The sequence below is a fragment of the Panulirus ornatus genome, chromosome 10 (assembly GCF_036320965.1).
Source record: "Panulirus ornatus isolate Po-2019 chromosome 10, ASM3632096v1, whole genome shotgun sequence".
Classification (NCBI taxonomy): domain Eukaryota; kingdom Metazoa; phylum Arthropoda; class Malacostraca; order Decapoda; family Palinuridae; genus Panulirus; species Panulirus ornatus.
In genome coordinates this window covers 25383924-25406023 of record NC_092233.1, presented here as the reverse complement: position 1 = coordinate 25406023, position 22100 = coordinate 25383924, and the positions used below count along the sequence as shown (strand labels likewise).

Genomic DNA, 22100 nt, shown 5'->3' with positions numbered 1-22100 from the left:
CATTCGCGAGGGAGTTGAAATGTTTGGTCCTCTGAACATACTATTACTGCAGATGACTTATGATTCACAAGGAGTCTACGTGTTGCTTCTTGAGATAAGACGTTTCGTCTTAGTATCATCTGTAAATGATGATGCGAAGCTGTGGTTTACACGTTTTTGTAAATGACGATGTGAAGCTGTGTTTTACACGTTTTTGTAAATGACGATGTGAAGCTGTGGTTTACACGTTTTTGTAAATGACGATGTGAAGCTGTGGTTTACGTTTCCATACCAGAATGTGAAACAGCAAAGCTGCCAACATGGCTCGTGAAGAACACGGTGGTTCACTGTGAAGGCTGTATGCTGCTGCTGTGTGCCCGTCGCTCACAACGTGTTGGCATGATCTTGGCAGGATCGTAGATCTGCATTGCCATTGTAATGATTTTGTTCTCAATGTACCAGTTATGTTCTGCCTCCGCATCATACTTGACTAATGCACTGGTAAACATATCGTCCATATTTTTCTTATTGCCTCCAAGTTACTGTGATGTTGCTCGAGTAGATAACATGATCATCCCTGTCTTGACGCCGCGTCGCCCTTGATCGCGTCGACTGAATCTCTGAAATTAGTATACTTTCCAGACCTCATATCTCTGTATGTTATAATAGTACTGCTGGTAGAATGATGTGGACTATACTAGAATCTAGGCATCTCCATTTGATAATAAGTAATGCCTGTAAGAATGAAGTTTGGCATTTCTTTCCACAAGAGTTCCAAGCATTTGTTCCTGGAGCTGAATGTGTAGTTACATACTTTTTGTTCTTGTTGTGTTGAGGTGGAGTCACACAAGTGACCTGCTGGAGACTCACTGTACACTATGTATGATGATCGCTGAGTCGCTGAAGGCAGACTTACACTGCCTTATTAACTGTCTGTCCATAGTATTAATATCATATGTGTATCTACTCTTGTTTTCTGAGGGAGGTGTGGGTGTACTAAGTCCATAATTGCTTCCTTCGTCTGTATGTTGTTGGGATATGTCTCCCTCTTTCATTTGTCTGTGTCGGGTACATGTTCATTGTCGTTACTATCGTCTCTGTTGTTTTCAGGCATTTATTTTCTTTGTTGTTTTCACGGTACACGAGACTAGGTCCTCTCGCTGTGAATCTTTCGTATTAAACTTATATATACCGATTTCTTCCCTGCGGTAGCGCAGCCTCCGTGCATGTCAGTACTTCAAGCTATGGTCTAAAGTTTATGTGTTGAGAGTTTGCCTTATATACCCTATCATGTTCTTCTCGTATGTAGAGATGATATCAGCGATACGTTCCGCTCTGGTTGATTAAGTCCTGGTTGAGGGTGAACCTCGTCACACAGCCTCAAGTGTTGCGTTCTGTCCATCACATCATCCGTACGGCTTCTGGAAGTCGTATTCTTATTCTTACTCATCCATTTCCATCGTCTTCTTGGTATGGCGAAATCCTATTTTGTGGCTGATATTTGAGATGGATTTTCAAGGGTTTCGGGGTAAGATTCTGTATTCCTCAGTAGCTCTGTAAATGTCTTAGTTTTGCATCAGATGTCTTATGTGTGGAAACACTATGACAGTTGATTTTACATTCGGTGGGTGATGTGTTGACAACGTCTTTCGGTGCCTTATTTTCATATATTTAAGTAATTCTGACATCATGTGTGTGTGTGTGAGAGAGAGAGAGAGAGAGAGAGAGAGAGAGAGAGAGAGAGAGAGAGAGAGAGAGAGAGAGAGAGAGAGAGAGAGAGAGAGAGGGGGGGGGGGGAGCGAGCTTTGTTTGTTGTTGATTTAGGAATGCAATTCGCTAAGCTGAGCTTAGTATTTATTGTTCACTGTATACAGCGTTGGATGACTGGAGCCTCCCTCTCCCTCAGGTGTTTGAGGCCTCATAGGAACCCGCTGTGTTTCGCACTTATTCTGCTCTCCCGGTTGTGTATACGTCTTTAGTCTATGTCTCCATTGTCTTCTATTATCTGATATCTATCTATCTATCTATCTATATATCTATCTATCTATCTATATATTGTCACTAACATGTGTGTGTGTGTGTCCCATGTGTGTTTATGGTGTAAGTGATGTTTTATGTTATAGGATGGCAGCGTGAGGGCCAGGGCCTCCGTTACCTCGGCTTGGCATTCACTCCCTGGCCGGGTCATCAGTCCAGTTACCCTCAACACTTAGGCCTGTCGGTTTTCCCACGTTCGAGGCGCCAGACGGCTGAGGTCAAGAGCAGAGGTCATTTAGGAAATATGGCTTCCTATATATCGTCGTTAACGTCAGGATAAGAAAAGATCCGGCCTTAGGCAAGATGAGGGCCGGACCTAAGGCCTCCAGCCAACCAGGAGTGGCACTATGAGCCACCCTCCTCCAATCACAGCCGGACCTTAGGCCTCTAGCCAATCAAGAGTGGCACTCTGGGTCACCCTTCATCAATCCCACCTGAGACTATGGCAGCAGGGTGGGGCAGGCCGATCCTGGCTCCCTCCCCCTTCACTAAAAACCATTGCTGCCAGCTGGGCCACGATTCCTTAGCTACACCGCGGGTCCAGCAGGTAAATGGGTTCCCCTCTGTCTCAAACCCGTAGCCTGCAATCACTGGGTAAAGTGGCGCCATGCTAAACTCTACGGTGTTGCACTGCCTCTGTCATTTAGGTCCGAGTGTCATAGTGTATTGTAACTCGTCCCATGGAATTGCTAACCGATAAAGTATCTCTTGTGTCATATTCGTGAGTGTAACAATGTCGTGTAGCTTGTCATAGAATTGCCCAATGAATAAGTGTATCTTGAATCTTGTTTTCAGAGTCAAATTGTCATAAAGGAAAGAGATCTGGTTTAAAATCTTACCTGGAATATTGAATGTTAAGTGTTAACGTAAATGAATTGTGCCCGATTAATGTGCTTCTGTTTTTTGTACTCTTTATATCTTGTATTATAAGTAGTTTTATTACTGGTGTTTGATTTAATCCAATAACTCTAAGATAGTCTTATCCGTGTGCGTAACAATATATAGGAGCGTGAAAAGCGTGCAAGGAATAGAGTGAATTGGAACGATGTGGTATACCGGGGTCGACGTGGTGTTAATGGATTGAGCCAGGGCATGTGAAGCGTCTGGGGTAAACCATGAAAAGTTTTGTGGGGCCTAGATGTGGAAAGGGAGCTGTGGTTTCGGTGCATTACACATGACAGCTAGAGACTGAGTGTAAACAGATGTGGCCCTAGTTGTCTTTTCCTAGCGCTACCTCGCGCGCACGCGGGGTGAGGGGGTGCCATTTCATGTATGGCGGGGAGGAGGCGGGAATGGATGAAGGCAGCATGTATGAATATGTACATATGTTTATATGTATATGTCTGTGTATGTATATGTATGTATACGTTGAAATGTCTAGGTATGTATATGTGCGTGTGTGGGCGTCTATGCATATGCATGTGTATGTAGGTAGGTTGGGCCATTCTTTCGTCTGTTTCCTTGATCTATACTGTAAACTTACAGATTTGATCTGTACCGTAAACTTACACACTTGATCTAAACTGTAAACTTACATACTTGATCTATACTGTAAACTTTCATACTTGATCGATACTGTAAACTTACCCACCTGATCTATATTGTAAACTGACATACTTGATCTTTACTGTAAACTTACATAATTGATCTGTACTGTAAACTTTCATACTTGATCTATACTGTAAACCTACACACTTGATCTATACTGTAAACTTACATACTTGATCTGTACTGTAAACTTACATACTTGATCTATACTGTAAACTTACGTATTTGATCTATACTGTGAACTTACATACTTGATCTATATAGCAAACATACACACTTGATCTATACTGTAAACTTACATACTTGATCTATACTGTAAATATACACACTTGATCTATACTGTAAATTAACACACTTGATTTACACTCCAGATATGTGCAGAAGGTAGATAAAGTGTTGTTGGTGAGAACAGGTGAGTCGGGTCATGTAGGTGAAGATGTGACATTAGGTGGACGGAAGTACCGTGCACACACACACACACACACACACACACACACACACACACACACACACACACGGATCACCTCTCCCTCACTGCCCTGAACAGTGGGTCAGTCAGTGATGACTCGGCCGCTTGTCTCTCTGGAACGTAAAAATGCTCGTGTATTAAGGTAATTTTGCCGTGGCATTACTGGTCGTTGTTGTTGTTATGAACGCCATTGTGTCCGATCTGTTGTTTACCTTTTAAGTTAACAAGCAGACTTAAAGTGTCAGTATTTTAGGAAAGGTGTTGTGTTAGTTTCTTCAGCACGATGTTGTCAGTCACTGTATGGTTTATATATATATATATATATATATATATATATATATATATATATATATATATATATATATATATATATATATATATATATATATATATATATATTAGGTTCCTTTTATAGCAAATGATATAGATGTGGGTCATCATCATCATCATGTAGGTGAACACCCATCCTACGCTTTACGTTCGCTATATTTCCCTCCGTAATCTTTTGAATTCTTCTTTTCCTCCTCCTCCTACTCTTTCCTTATAATCTGTTCTTTGGGACGAATATCCTTAGCTCTGACTCACAGCCACAAGTTAGCTTGAGATTTTATGGACAGTCATGCTGAAGGCTTTCTCTGTAGCACGAGTTTCGAGATCATTATCTTTCTTCCACAGGTGGGTGTGCGTGTGGTGGGCACGGGAGGGTCGTGAGAGGCACAGCAGCTGGTCATGCAACTCTCTCCACACACACACACACACTGACCTGTGACGTCCCAGGAGAGGTGAGCCACTTGCCCTTGTGGGTCCCTCCGTCACTCGTGCGCGAGTCACTTGACCTTCGTTAGTCATCTGATCCACCTGTTGGAATGAGTTCCCTCGGCCACTCACCTTTTTTGAAGATAGCGTAGATGTCTTTGTATGAGTTACTTACGACAGATGCTAGTCTTGATGAGTCGTTTAGAGGACTTGATGAGTCAGTTAGGGTATTTGCCATCTACGCAGGTTACTTACAAGATGCAGGGGTCAGCTATCTCGAAAACAATAAAGCCACTTAACAGATACGGAATTCACTTGCTTCAACAGATACGGAGACCACTTATTTCAACAGATACGTTGGCTACTTACCACAACAGATACGGAGACCACTTACCTTAACAGGTACGGAATTCACTTACTTCAACAGTTACGGAGACCACTTACCACAACAGATACGGAGACCACTTACTTCAACAGATACGTTGGCTACTTACCTCAGAAGGTAACTCACGTAATCTGTCTTTATGACTTAGGTCCACTACTTACCTCAACGAGTTCCTTAGCGGGAATTATATTTGTGTTATCCTCTGTACAGATGCCATATGTAAACTACTACAGGGGACACTTTGAGGCGTTACTTTGAGTTAACAAAGTTTGGGACTTTGTGATGCGAGGGAATTAATCGTGGCGGTACATACGTGCATAAGTTACTTGAGGAATAAACCCCGAGTTTCGTCAGTAAGTTACAGCGGTCACTCGGTGTGAGGCGGAGCTGATGATGGTGACACGCAGGATGAGGCTCCTTCTGGGAACATGAGGCTTGTGACCGAGGAAGGAGTCTCGCATGAGACTATGATCAGCATTCCGTGCATGCCAGCATCTCACTACACATGTTAATGTATGTGCCCATCAGACCGTCACACACACACACACACACACACACACACACACACACACACACACACACACACACATTGTATAATAAGTAAAAATAAAGGGGAAAAGACAAGTATACTTTGACATATGTTCATTGTTATCAGTAAAACATCACATCCAAGGCCCGAACATATCATGTATTACACGGAGGCTATACCAGGTAAAGAATAACACTGTAATTAAGCTTAGTATACCTTCACTAGCATTTCCTATGTGAGGTAATTGAGAAGAAAATCTGATTGAGATTTTCGTCTTAATACAAGTGCAGTAAATATCATTGCAGTATGTTGAGGGGATACTGATGATAGAGGAATAATGGCTTTCCATTCTTTATGGATATATCTTCATCCCTCCGTAAGAACGTTGGTCAGGAGCGGTGAGGGTGAGGAGAACTACAAGATGGGCCAGTTATCGATGATAATGGAGCAGTTCCGCGAGAAGCCGAGGCAGCAGTTACCACCACCGTCAGTGAGGCGCAGCCCCGGCCAGGTGTAGGAGACAGGTCTTGTATCCACACCTCCCACAGCCAGCCCGCCGACAGAAGGCGCAACAAAGCACTTGTTTTGAGGGTCAAAACCGGACGAGTTCAGCTGGTGTCGAGGGGGATGAGCTCAGAGGCCACTGATTTCATAAAAGGGAGTGTGTAGGGTGGGCGGGGGATGTCCGTAATTCATCGCTTGTGTTTGAGAGCAGAGATACGGCGGTGTAGTCTCGCGGTACTGTGATGGTTGGGTGTAGGTGTTGTCAAGTGTGTGTTTCATCCTGTGGTGAGTAGCACGGAGATCTTGAGTGTGTTGCTTTCCTCACGGCACCGGGAACACTCTGTAGTTCCCACTTTCCGTCTTTTCTGTCGCTTGAGCACGACGGTACGATCCTTAACCACGATGATACGACGTTGAGCACGACCATACGATCTTTGTGCACGATGATACGACCTTGAGCACGACGGTACGATCCTTAACCACGATGATACGACGTTGAGCACGACCATACGATCTTTGTGCACGATGATACGACCATGAGCACGACGGTACGATCCTTAACCACGATGATACGACGTTGAGCACGACCATACGATCTTTGTGCACGATGATACGACCTTGAGCACGACGGTACGATCCTTAACCACGATAATGCGACGTTGAGCACGACCATACGATCTTTGTGCACGATGATACGACCTTGAGCACGACGGTACGATCCTTAACCACGATGATACGACGTTGAGCACGACCATACGATCTTTGTGCACGATGATACGACCTTGAGCACGACGGTACGATCCTTAACCACGATAGTACAATGTTGAGCACGTCAATGCGATCATTGTGCACGATGATACGACCTTGAGCACGGCGGTACGACCATTGTGCACGATGATACGACCCCCTGAGTACGACAGTACGATCATTGTGCACGATGATGCGGCCTCCTGAGTACGACAATACGACCATTGTGCACGATGATACGACCCCCTGAGTACGACAGTACGATCATTGTGCACGATGATGCGGCCCCCTGAGTACGACAATACGACCATTGTGCACGATGATACAACCCCCTGAGTACGACATTACGATCATTGTGCACGATGATACGACCCCCTGAGTACGACAGTACGATCATTGTACACGATGATACGACCATGAGCACGACGGTACGATTATAGTGCACGATGATACGACCCCTTGAGTACGACACTACGACCATTGTGCACGATGATACGACCCCTTGAGTACGACAGTACGATCATTGTGCACGATGATACGACCATGAGCACGACGGTACGATCCTTAATTACGATAATACGTTCCCATGAGCACGACAATAGGACATCCTTGAACACGACGGTACAACCGTTTGTTATGATGGCCATGTGATGTCCAGATATCACTAAGAACTCAAGAATTATCGTGGGTGTTGCAACCAATATTGGGATGTTATTGTATCTAAGAACTGTAACATAGCTTTTTTTTCTAAAGAAAATGATAAACTTCAATAACTTTTCCCCGGACTGATGGTGTATACAGAAGCTGAGGTAGCGTACTACCGTGAGGTATTCTTGGATTACATTTGACGTTTATGCTCCCGCGCGCTACGACGTACCATTGATAACGCACTATATTTTGGTTTGCGATATTCTTTAACTATAGAGCAAATATTTGATTTTCAGATCATTTCTAGTACTGCAATGTAAAGGTTGTGTATTGGCGGTATTATCGATGCGTAAGATCACAGCAGTAGAGAAGAGAGCTGAGTTATAAGCATGTTCAAGATACTGACATTGTCGTAAGACTAGGAAACAACACAGAGGATATTTGCAAAAAAAAAAATACGATCGTCTCGAACGCCTTTCTCCTTGTTTCTCCCGCTGTCGGCGGCTCTCGATTCACACCCCAGGGGAATGAGGCAATTCGAGTTACTTGTGAAGTGTGGCCTTGGGGGTGGTGCTTGCTGCACACGGATGGCGAAGTCGTTTTTGTCATTGTTGTTGCTGTTAGATTCGCCAGGTGGTCTGCATGGCACGGAAGATTGTCTCATAAGGGACGGACCCGTCCGCAGTGAAGGCAACGTCTCGACCTGTGCCGCATGCGCGAGAGGGGGGAACACAAGCGTAGGGAGCTGAGGTTCCTCGTCTTATGTAGGTCTAACTACAGCGTCGCACGCACTGAACTTCTGTTATATTAAAGGGATTCAGTACAGTCATATTCATTGGAGTTTACCCGTTGTTCGTGGCTCAGAGAAGAGGAGGAGGAGGAGGATGAAGCGTTCGTATCCATGAGTGTGCATTTATATATTACATGTCGTCAAAAGAAATGTTTCCCTCACAGAGCGTCTCTCCCTCTACTGGTATGATCAGTAATTCCACCACCAGGTAGTATCTTTCTGACCGGCACGTGCTCGTTCGTGGAAGGGAGTGAGGGTCATGTAGCACGTTCAGACGTAGTGACCATCACTGGTCCTACAACCACAGAAACCAGACCATACGCTGAACCTGTGCTTGGTATCCAGTACCCAGGAGCCTCTGGTAGCAGTGTGGTGTAGCGAGGTGTGTTTAGGCTACACAGTACCCAGGAGCGTCTGGCGGTAGTGTAGTGTAGCTGGGTGTGTTTCGGCTACCCAGTACCCATGAGCCAGTAGTTCATCCTGTGCCTCTTATATGCTACAAAGGTGAAGCACCTCTCCCCGTAACTCCTTGAACACGACGGTACGATCCTTGAACTCGACAGTACTCAAGGATTGTACCATCGTGCTCAAGGTTCGTACCGTCGTGCTTAAGAGAGTTCATCCGTCATCGCCGGGGGCCCAGCCTGGACTATGGGGGTATCAGACCCTCGAAGACTATCCTAACTTATCTCTGGGGCCTCCGTAAGACCCCTTAGACCTGACCTGTGAGAGGATCATCCCCTATAACATAGTGAAGGTGGCTCTCACCATGGCTTGAGAGGCGGAGAGAAACCAACTTCCTTATTTTAGTGTTAAACACACGCTCATATAGTCACCCCTCACCCAGCTACCTCTGTCCGCGTGTCATGCGATGAAAACCACATACAAGACAGACTTGCGAATGAATGTTAGATTTTTCAAGCAGTTGTCCGGTTTCAGTTCCAGTCTTACTCAGTCCGAGGTGGTACACATTGTGACTGTGCTGGGGAGGAGGTTGTATGTCTCTGGTGTACCGTAGAAGGGCAATGTACCCAACAGGCGCGTGGGGAGGAGGGTGTACGGCAGGAGGATGAGGCAAGCGGCGCTTTGAACAGCTTGGTCGACCAACAATCCAGCTGAACAGCTTGGACTCAGACCGAGGTGAGGGTAGAAGACCTCCCAACACATCGCTAGGTATGTAGCAGGGTAGTGGTAAGGAGGCCCTACCTTGGAGGCACCACAGATGGTTAAGGTACACAGCAGGGTGGTGAGGTAGAGGGTGTGCCCTTGTAAACTGCCTGCGGTAGTTACGTAAGCCATGAAATTTTCAGAATCCTTTGATGTTTTTTATATTTTTCTGTGGGTAATATATATATATATATATATATATATATATATATATATATATATATATATATATATATATATATATATATATATATATATATTTATTTATTTATTTATTTATTTTGCTTTGTCGCTGTCTCCCGCGTTTGCGAGGTAGCGCAAGGAAACAGACGAAAGAAATGGCCCAACCCACCCCCATACACAATGTATATACATACACGTCCACACACGCAAATATACATACCTATACATCTCAATGTACACATATATATACACACACAGACACATACATATATACCCATGCACACAATTCACACTGTCTGCCTTTATTCATTCCCATATATATATATATATATATATATATATATATATATATATATATATATATATATATATATATATATATATATATATATATATATTTTTTTTTTTTTTTTTTTTTTTTTTTTCTATGAGTCCACTGGAAAATGAAACACGAAAAGTTCCCAAGTGCACTTTCGAGTAATAATCACATCATCAGGGGAGACACAAGAGAGAAATATAACAGTCAGTTGATATACATCGAAGAGACGAAGCTAGGACGCCATTTGGTAAACGTGATTGTCCAAAACATACAACGAGCATTCATAAACTTATCATTTTACAAATTTTATCAACAATAAAGTTATCTAATTTGTATAGACCATTACTAATATTAAGATTATAATTCTTTGTGTATTTGATAATAATAGAGTAACGCCATCTCAGTTATTAACTCTAACTCTATTACCAAGAGAAATATCATTGAATCTTCTAATATATATATATATATATATATATATATATATATATATATATATATATATATATATATATATATATATATATATTCTTTTTTTTTTCTTTTAAACTATTCGCCATTTCCCGCATTAGCGATGTAGCATTAAGAACAGAGGACTGGGCCTTTGAGGGAATACCCTCACCTGGCCCAATTCTCTGTTCCTTCTTTTGGAAAAATTAAAAAAAAAAAAAAAAAAACGAGAGGGGAGGATTTCCAGCCCCCCGCTCCCTCCCCTTTTAGTCGCCTTCTACGACACGCAGGGAATACGTGGGAAGTATTCTTAATCCCCTATCCCCAGGGATATGGCGAATAGTTTAAAAGAAAAAGAATATATATATGTATATATATATATATATATATATATATATATATATATATATATATATATATATATATATATATATAATATATATATATATTCTTTTTCTTTTAAACTATTCGCCATTTCCCGCGTTAGCGAGGTAACGTTAAGAACAGAGGACTGGGCCTTTTTTGGAATATCCTCATCTGGCCCCCTCTGTTCCTTCTTTTGGAAAAAAAAGAAAAAAAAAAAACGAGAGGGGAGGATTTCCAGCCCCCCGCTCCCTCCCCTTTTAGTCGCCTTCTACGACACGCAGGGAATACGTGGGAAGTATTCTTAATCCCCTATCCCCAGGGATAAATACATACATATATATATATATATATATATATATATATATATATATATAGGTCTACATATATATATATATATATATATATATATATATATATATATATATATATATATATATATATATATATATATATATATATATATATATATATATATATAAAAGGTCTAGATATATCGTGGAAAAGGGAGAATTGAGCCTTCTAAAGACGAGTACTTATAGCGAGATTATGCTTGAAGCATTGCTAGCGTGTAGCGCTCTGCACTTTATCTTGCTTAACTTACAATACTGTTTTCCTCTGCCGCTACACTTTGTCCATAGTTTGCGTACGGAAGTGGTCGTTTGACGGGAATTACCGGCGAAACAAACGGTTTGTGGAGTGTTGCCAAGACGTGTGTATCTTATACTATTTGTTGCGAGACGTCACGCTTGCCAGAATTGAAGGGGCACATAGAATCATCATGCACACTTGAGAGTTAGTAGAATTTTTATTTAGTAATTATGAATTAAAGTTGCCGGCCTTAGTGACCCGGTGAGTCGATAGGTGACGAAATACCCACAATATTTCGAAGCATCATAAATCTGAAGCATCGTTTTACCGAGTGACGAAAAATGATACCAAAAATTCTCAAAGCAGACAAATGTATCGAATCCATCATAACTAGTGTGGGTATACTTCCCAAATTTAAGGCTTTTCTTTTTGTTCTTTTTTCTAAATAATGGTGTTTCAGATCTATGATGTTTCGGATCTACGATGTTTCGGATCTGTGATGCTTCGGATCTATGATATTTCGGATCGGTGATGTTTCGTAATTTCAGTTCGGATATTTAGTGTTGGGAATGACGCTGTGAGCGGTGCACGTCCTGTGTGGAGGAGGGAATTACATTTTTATTGTACTGTGGAGTGTATGTTAGGCTCAGCCTTGTGATTCAGGAAGACGAGCATTATATATCTTCGTGTGTGACGAAGCGCCAATCATCTCGATCAAGGTGAGGTCGGCTTTGAACGTCTTGGGTAATTGTTTCTACTGGAGTACAGAAGGACATGGAAGAAACACATAAGTGAACTACTACCTCGTAGTAGTAATTTAGGAAGAAAGACGTAAGTGGATTACTTACTACATAGTAGAAGTAATTTAGGAAGAAACACGAAAGTGGACTTCTACATAGTAGAAGTAATTTAGGAAGAAACACGTAAGTGGATCACTTACTACATAGTAGAAGTAATTTAGGAAGAAACACGAAAGTGGATTACTTACTACATAGTAGAAGTAATTTAGAAGGGTATTGAAATATGACGAGTCCGAGTGGTCATTGTCTGTTTTAGCTACGCATCGCCATTATCTCTGACTAAATTTGTTCCTCTCAGCAATCGTAGTGTTAAGGTAATACAGTAACATTCATGGAGTATTGTATTTCATTGACTGAGTAAGATGATAAAGGTTATATGTATGAGAATGTGAGGATATGTAACCTTACAAGTAGGTAATACACTTTTAGACTATCAACGTAAGAAACTTCACCTTATCTTACCAAGTAGGCCAGATGATCGTACATATGTAGCAGCTTTAAGTTTTTCACTTGCTGGGGGTTGAGTGGCCGCTTGATGTATTGTTTGTCAACATCCACCCCCTTCATAACGATGCTTCATCATGAGTGTGACTGGTATGTATATATATATATATATATATATATATATATATATATATATATATATATATATATATATCGATTAGAATATTGAAAATTATGATTGATATTGACTGCCAAGGAGGTTAGGTTAGATTAGGTTAGGTTAGGTTAGATTAGGATAGGTTAGGTTAGGTTAGATTAGGATAGGTTAGGTTAGGTTAGGTTAGGTTAGGTTAGATTAGGTTAGGTTAGGTTAGATTAGGATAGGTTAGGTTAAGTTTCATAGGTTCGGTTGATTTTTTCCGAAGTGTATTACTTACATTTTCTTAAATAACTCCGCATCTTTCGCTGCTGCTTCACCATCGCCCTAAGTAATATCATCCAGTAGAATATAATGCTCCAAATCATGCTTTACAACTGCTTAATGTATTAGCCAAACGAGATCAGTCAATATTCGGAGTTAATAATAGTGGGGAATTTATCTTGTCAATTACGTATGTGTTACGATGGTCGTCCCAATGTTAAACAATATCAGCTACGAAATATACGTACTTGTTTCTCTGTTCAAATTGATATTAGCAATACATGAGCAGAACATCTGCATTGTACTTACGTAGTTTCTGATTTTGTAATGTGGTAATCTACGTCATTTTCTGATTTTGTAGTATAGTAATCTACGTCATTTTCTGATTTTGTAATGTGGTAATCTCGGCTTGGGGTGGTTAGACAGACTTGCATGTTTCGTGCAAGTTGGAGGTAGCTTCATAGTTAGACAAGAGGGTTAGAGTGTCTTATCGGGACAGATAGTGTTTATCTTCGCGAGTATGTAGATATGGAAATAGATACGGTAGTTTTATGGTCATTTGTTTGGGAACGTTGGTTGATTGCAAGGCATGGAGCCTTCGCAGTGGTCAGTAGACTGCTACTCCATAGGTTTGTGAACCATCGTAGGTTCTAACTTACGATGGTTGATATAAATAGTGAAGTTAAGTACATTATAAAATAAGACAAAGTTCTTAGTAGGTTTCTTCTAGAAGATGTGTGTGTGTGTGTGTGTGTGTGTGTGTGTGTGTGTGTGTGTGTGTGTGATCATCCCAGGACCAACTCGTAAGAACAGTTCCTGCAGCCTAAGGCTGCGCTACATCCAGGATATGCGTATGTCTTAAATTGAGATGACATAGGCAGCTGATTGCATCGATGAAGGCCATCTATATATATGTATATATATATATATATATATATATATATATATATATATATATATATATATATATATATATATGTGTGTGTGTGTGTGTGGATGAGAGGGCTTGGGAAGTGTCATTTGTTGTTCGCTGATGATACAGCACTGGTGGCTAATTCGGGTGTGAAACTGCAGAAGCTGGTGACAGTTTGGTAAAGTATGTGAAAGAAGAAAGCTGAGAGTAAATGTGAATAAGAGCAAGGTTATTAGGATCCTTAGGGTTGAGGGACAAGTTAATTGGGAGGTAAGTTTGAATGGAGAAAAACTGAAGGAAGTGCTTTATATATCTGGGAGTAGATTTAGCAGCGGACAGAACCATAGAAGCGGAAGTGAGTCACAGGGTGGGAGTGGGGGCGAAGGTTCTGGGAGTGCTGAAGAATGTGTGGAAGGCGAGAACGTTATCTGGGAGATTAGTGGTTCCAACAATGTTATATGGTTGCGAGGCGTAGGCTATAGATAGGGTTGTGCGGAGGGTGGATGTGTTGGAAATGAAATATTTGAAGTGGTTTTGATCGAGTAAGTAATGAAAGGGGAAGAGAGATGTGTGGAAATAAAGATTGTGGTTGAGAGAGCAGAAAAGGGCGTGTTGAAATGGTTTGGTCTTATGGAGAGAATGACTGAGGAATGGTTGACAAAGAGGATATATGTGTCGGAGGTGGAGAAGTGGGAGACCAAATTGGAGGTGGAAGGATGGAGTGGAAAAGATTTTGAGGCATCGGGGCCTGAACTTACAGGATGTTGGAAGGCGTGCAAGGAATAGAGTGAATTGGAATGATGTGGTATACCGGGGTGGACGTGCTGTCAGTGGATTGAACCAATGCATGTGAATCGTCTGGGGTAAACCATGGAAAGTTTTGTCGGGCCTGGATGTGGAAAGGGAGCTGTGGTTTCAGTGCATTAAACATGATAGCTAGAGATTGAGTGTGAACGAATGAATTGGAACGATGTAATATACCGGGATGGACTTGCTGTCACTGGATTGAACCAGGGCATGTTAAACTTTTGTGGCAAACCATGGAATGTTTTATGGGGCCTGGATGCGGAAAGGGAGCTGTAGTTTCGGTGTATTGCACATGACAGCTAGAGATTGAGTGTGAATGAATGTGCCCTTTGTTGTCTTTTCCTAGCGCTACCTCGCCGGGGGGGATGCTATTTCATGTGTGGTGGGGTGGTGACGGGAGTGGATGAAGGCAGCAGGTATGAAAACCCTCTCATCCAAAACAGACTGCATACTTGCCCCTCTCTCCAAAACTCTTGCATTCACCTCCCTAACAACCCCATCCATAAACAAATTAAACAGCCCTGGAGACATCACGCACCCCTGCCGCAAACCAACATTCACTGGCAACCAATCGCTTTCCTCTCTTCCTACTCGTACACATGCCTTACATCCTTGGTAAAAACTTTTCACTCCTAGCAACTTACCTCTCACACCATATATATATATAAATATATATATATATATATATATATATATATATTATTCATAATTGCCCCAGGACCCTATTTCCAAGGAGCTTCTCAGGCTTCAGGGCTGCTCTACGTTTAGAAGCAGGGAAATGATGGATTCCTTTGGATTGAGAAATTCTTCGACGGGACGTGTGTGTGTGTGTGTGTGTGTGTGTGTGTGTGTGTGTGTGTGTGTGTGTGTGTAATTACCACTCTTTGTCCTTTAAGGGGAGTGAGTTTACACAGGTGCTTCCTTATCTCTTGAACCTTTCCTGCTGTTATACAACATTTTACACTGTCCACATTCACTATGTCTTCGTGTGTGTGTGTGTGTGTGTGTGTGTGTGTGTGTGTGTGTGTGTGTGTGTGTAAATGACCATTTTCCGATAATGATCATGTACGATCATGCCAGGAGCTTGGGTGTCCATGCATATTCCTGGTCGTAGTCGTGGAGTGCTCAATGAACCACCAGATGTCAGGTGAATAATAATAATAATAATAATGATAATGATAATGATGATAATGATAATAATAATAATGACAATAATAATGATAATGATGATGATAATAATGGCTATTGATGTTTATTTCTTAATATCAAACGTTTCACAGTTCTAATTTATTCGATTTTAAACCAACCTGAATAAATAAGAAACTGCTGATGTACATAAGGCGTTGAGGCTGTTAGCCTCCCGGATACAAATGCCGAGTTCGCAGCTGGACCAGTAGCAGGGTTCGAGTTAGTCACTGAAGCGGTGTGCGTCTGGGCTCCTTCACGCCTTTACCTTTTCTCTTCTTGGTTTAGTCTACGTGTCGCATCCCGTCAGCGACGCTCAGTGACGGAAGGAAGATTTTTTCAAGAGTATATGCGTTAATGTGTTCAGTTTGAGGCGATGGCAACGTTATAATGCTTTGTAAAGTTTATTCATGAAGATGTCTTGCTTTTATTACACTTCATAGGATGATTAGGAACCCCTGATCTATGTACTACTGGAGAGATTAATGTTGTTAAGAATCAGCCCTTTTTTTTGTGAAGATACGCGCCATGTTACGTGTGTGTGTGTGTGTGTGTGTGTGTGTGTGTGTGTGTGTGTGTGTACACGCATTGTAATTGATCGTTACGGAATTCTTGTTATTTGTGACTAGATTTATTGAAGGCCAATTTACATAAGCTCATATGGCAATGAATGAAGATTGTGCTTAGAAAACGGCACACAAGTAAGTCATGAAATACGGAGATATTTTAACCTTGTGTTCTGAGCGGTTTTTTGTGATGTCCTCAGCGACATTTATGATACAGGAAGGTGTAGCTGTGCCCTCCCTTCTCTACCTGCCCTTAACGCTCTAACTTATGCGATAATGCATGAGACACCTCGGTGTAGCCCACAGCATTAGGTATACGATAGGCTGTACAGAGATATCTTCTCAGAGGGTTTGCATAGAAACTCGGGAAAAATACAGACAAAGAGATCGCTTGAAGTCCAGTGTGATTTCGGTACGCTTCATATCAGCAGGATATTAGTACGCACACTGTGCTACACACTCGGCCGGTCAGGCTTGGGTACACGGACATATCTGTGTGGCTCGGCTGTGACGTGAGCTCTGGAGGACTCTTGAGAATTTTAACGGGGATGGAGGAGGTAGTAGGGAGGAGCTGCTAGAGTTCATGGTGGAAGAGGAGGAGGACGTGGTAGGGTTCATGAAGGAAGAGGAGGCAGGTCTGCCTGGGTTCTTTGAGGACGAGGATCTTTTCAGGGTTCATGCAGGACGAGGATCTGCCAGCGTTCATGGAAAAGTCCAACCAGGGTTCATGGAGGAGGAGGAGGAGGAGGAGGAGAGAAGCTGCCAGGGTTCACGGAGGAGGAGTAGCAGCAGCAGCCGGGGTTCATGAAAAGAAAAGAAAAAGTGTGAATTTTAAAACTAAAGATTTATTTATAACAACAGAAGTATTGGTGGTATCTGGTGGTAATTTCTCACACTGTTCTGTAACTCGACAGCTGAAAAGTGGTTGCCCACGTCGCCGTGGCATGTTCTTCCTTTTGATTTCATACCGATAGTCATCATTTTCTAAGGATTTAACGATTTTGTCTTAATTGTTTCCAATATTTTTTTCTGGTGGCGAAGTAAGGTTTAATTTTCCTAGGACCGAAGTGCGGCTAGGCGAAGACCTGTTATTGTTCATGGAGGAGGAGGAAGACCTGCCAGGACTCGCAGAGGAATTCGAGGAGGAGGAGGAGGGATAGGACCTGTCAGTGTTCATAGAGGAGGAGGAGGAGTGCATACTAGGGCTCATGGAAGGTGGAGGATTGGGGGGGGGGGGGGGCATAGACCTGGCTAGGGCTCATGCTGGAGGAGGACGAGGAGGAGGTGAGGACCTGGCCCGGGTTCATGGTGGAGGAGGAGGAGGTGAGGACCTGGCCCAGGTTCATGGTGGAGGAGGAGGAGGTGAGGACCTGGCCAGAGTTCATGGTGGAGGAGGAGGTGAGGACCTGGCCAGGGTTCATGGTGGAGGAGGAGGAGGTGAGGACGGCCAGGGTTCATTGAGGAGGAGGTGAGGACCTGGCCAGGGTTCATGGAGGAGGAGGTGAGGACCTGGCCATAGTTCATGGCGGTGGAGGAGGATGTGAAGACCTGGCCAGGGTTCATGGTGGTGGAGGAGGAGGTGAGGACCTGGCCAGGGTTCATGGAGGAGGATGTGGAGGAGGTGAGGACCTGGCCAGGGTTCATGGAGGAGGATGAGGAGGAGATGAGGAGCTGGCCAGGGTTCATGGTGGAGGAGGAGGAGGTGAGGACCTGGCCAGGGTTCATGGTAGAGGAGGATGAGGAGGTGAGGACCTGGCCAGGGTTCATGGTGGCGGAGGAGGAGGTGAGGACCTGGCCAGGGTTCATGGTGGAGGAGGATGAGGAGGTGAGGACTTGGCCAGGGTTCATTGAGGAGGATGAGGAGGAGGTGAGGACCTGGCCAGGGTTCATGGAGGAGGAGGTGAGGACCTGGCCATAGTTCATGGCGCTGGAGGAGGATGTGAAGACCTGGCCAGGGTTCATGGTGGTGGAGGAGGAGGTGAGTACCTGGCCAGGGTTCATGGAGGAGGGTGAGGAGGAGGTGAGGACCTGGCCACGGTTCATGGAGGAGGACGAGGAGGAGGTGAGGACCTGGCCCGGGTTCATGGTGGAGGAGGAGGAGGTGAGGACCTGGCCAGGGTTCATGTTGGAGGAGGAGGAGGTGAGGACCTGGCCAGGGTTCATGGTGGAGGAGGAGGAGATGAGGAGCTGGCCGGGGTTCATGGTGGAGGAGGAGGAGGAGGTGAGGGTCTGGCCAGGGTTCATGGTGGAGGAGGACGTGGTGAGGACCTGGCCAGGGTTCAGTACTCCAGCGCACACACCCCCAGCGCTCCAGGCTGCTCCTGATGCGGCTCGTCCACAACACGGGGACCTGGACGAACGCCAACTCACGTGGCTGGCCGTGTAGTGCTCCCACGAGACAACAAATGTTACATTGTAGAATACCTGGGAAAGTCAGACCTTTCCTACGGTGGATATCCTTTAGGCTGAAGGGTATTTACGGAGCGGCTTGGCATATGTCACTATGGTTTTACTTACGGTATGTGGTCAGAGTCGTGTGACTTGTAGACAGCGTCTGGTGCCTACCATATCTGGTTGTCTGTTTATCGTCTTACCAGCTGTCTGCCTCCTTGACCTTGTAAACTGTCTCTTCTTCTGTGCCTGTCTGTGTTGATACATACATCAGGACAATAACTCAGTTGTGAATGCTGTTATCCATCTCAGAATGGATGCAAGGAACACCCCTTGAAGTGTCCAGCCTTGCCACTACGTTCCTGAGGCAGCGAGGTCAAAGGTCGGGGTCACCGGCTTATGTAGTCGGTTCACTGAGAGTTTGTAAGGCCCTCTGTCAGGCGAAGTTAATGACTAGTGACTGATAAACACGTACTTGATTCGTCCTCTCTCAGACCTCCTCTTAATGTTTTAATATCCTTTGTTAGTTTGAAGTGATACTAGAGCTTAGGAGTGTGAGACAACCTCACAACTCCTTCGAGTATCCAGTAGTGTGAAACTGTTCGTGGCACAATCAGTTGTACAGAAGATGAATTAGATTTCGTGTGTAGCGTAAAGCAAACCCAAGAACTCTACTGTACGACCCTGGAGCTGTGCGCTACGACCCTGGAGCTCTAAAGGTACGACCCTGGAGATCTACTGTACGACCCCGGAGATCTACGGAACGACCCTGGGATCTACGGAACGACTTTGGAGATCTACGGGACGACACTGGAGCTCTACGGTACGACCCTGGAAATCTACGGTACAACCCTGGAGATGTACGGTACGACCCTGGAGATGTACGGTACGACCATGTGGCGCTGCGGTACGACCCTGGAGCTCTGCGGTACGAACCTGGAGCTCTACGGTACGAACCTGGAGCTCTACGGTACGAGCCTTCATGGTACCTTTCCTGAACTCGGGGGCACAATCCTCAGGTCGTCTGACCTCCCTAGGTATGAGAACGTAGACTTTTAACCTGACCCACGGGTCGTACTCGTGGGTCGTGCCCATGGGCTTACTGACGTGCTCATGGATCGTACTGTCGTGCTCATGGGTCGTACCGTCGTGCTCATGGGTCGTACTGTCGTGCTCATGGGTCGTACCGTCGTGCTTATGGGTCGTATTGTCGTACTCATGGGTCGTATTGTCGTACTCAAGGGTCTAACTGTCGTGTCATCGTACTCGTGGGTCGTACCGTCGTACTCACAGCACGTACCGTTGCACTCATGGTTCGTACCGTTGCACTCATGCCTCGTACCTTCGCACTCATAGGTCGTACCATTGTACCCAAGGGTCGTACCGTCGTCCACAAGGGGTTAAGGTCGTATGTGGAATTCAGCAAAAAGTAAAAAGCAATAAAAAAAAGTTGCATTTGTTCATCCAGACAGGGTTGGTTGGTTCGGTTGGGTGTTAACCAGATCTTCAAGTGTGGTTTTTGTTTAACCTGACACAGTTCAAGTGTGTGTGTGGTGCACACCACGTGAAGACTTGTGGATCGGTTGTTGGTAAATGTAAAGTTGTATGATGATGCCAGACCTGATGCTCTTATCTTGGGTGTTACCAGTTGACCCTTGCGTCACACGCCGTGTCATGTACCTCCACGTAAATCAGGGAGTGAAAGTACTCGTCGTGTGTGTGTGTGTGTGTGTGTGTGTGTGTGTGTGTGTGTGTGTGTGTATGTGTGTGTGTGTGTTGGTTGGCCAGCTCTGTGTTGAGATTTTGTTAGTGAGGAGAGCGTGCGAGTGCATGACTCTTACTTATTGGTTATAGGTCTTATTTTCATCTTGTTTCTTTCATTTTTCATATATATATATATATATATATATATATATATATATATATATATATATATATATATATATATATATATAAGAAGGGTGCTTCAAGGTATATTTGGGTCGTCTGCAGCACATTATAGTTACTGTGCGAGCAACCATGTTAAAACCTCATTATAAGAAATATTAATATGACACTTAAATCATAATTGGTCAGGTACCATTCAGTTCCATACGTTCCAAGTTATGAGGCTGGTTCAGTTCCAAGTTAAACTGTCATTTCTCTACAAAGGGCGTAACTCAGGCAAGATCCAGAGGTATGGGTCTTGTCATGTAATTCCACAGCTGCTGGGAGACAACTGTGTACAGATTTACGAGAATATGATCAGGAACTTTCAAGTCACGGCCGAGGTGATGTCTGAACTGAAAACATGGTTCCCAACAACAGGTAAACAGACGATGACGATGATGGTAGAGAAGCGATGCCTAAGCCGATTATACGCGCGCATAAGCGGGCCAGGCGATAACGTGTTTTCCCACTGTTACGTCAGCTTGACCAGTCACTGTTAGCGAAGTAACTGTTGGCATCAAGTTCAAAGTATTCTTCCATCTGTTGATTCTCGCGTACCGTGACTGTGTAACTTGTCATCGTCTCTGTTTCTTGCATTGGGATTACGTGTGTATAAACGCTTGGAGTAAGAGGAGGGTTATGAGGCATGGGTTAGTACGTCATACTGCTGACGCGAAGACTGCTGTACTTCGGCCAGTATATACGTACCTTGTACAGTCAGGACGGGACTCCGGCTGACACAGTCTGGTCAGAATGATGTATTATCTTGGTTATAATAGATCTTCTTCTCTCGAAGGGCGGGAGAGGCGTTGTATTTTAAATTCCTTTCATTCTGGTGTTTGCAGCTTAACGATCCTCTTTTGTTTTTGGGCCATTCCTCATGACGGTTGAAGGGCGAATATATATATATATATATATATATATATATATATATATATATATATATATATATATATATATTTTTTTTTTTTTTTTTTTTTTTATTGTCGCTGTCTCCCGCGTTTGCGAGGTAGCGCAAGGAAACAGACGAAAGAAATGGCCCAACCCCCCCCCCCCCATACACATGTACATACACACGTCCACACACGCAAATATACATACCTACACAGCTTTCCATGGTTTACCCCAGACGCTTCACATGCCTTGATTCAATCCACTGACAGCACGTCAAACCCTGTATAC

General features: G+C 43.7%; 1 protein-coding gene across 1 annotated transcript in view; it reads left to right on the top strand.

The window, feature by feature from the left end:
* Positions 1–12034: 12034 nt before the first annotated feature.
* Positions 12035–22100, top strand: part of sdt (MAGUK p55 family member stardust) — a 963188-nt gene continuing 953122 nt past the window's right edge. Inside the window, 1 exon segment of the mRNA XM_071665600.1 lies at positions 12035–12181. The gene's annotated coding sequence lies outside the window, so the exon portion shown is untranslated.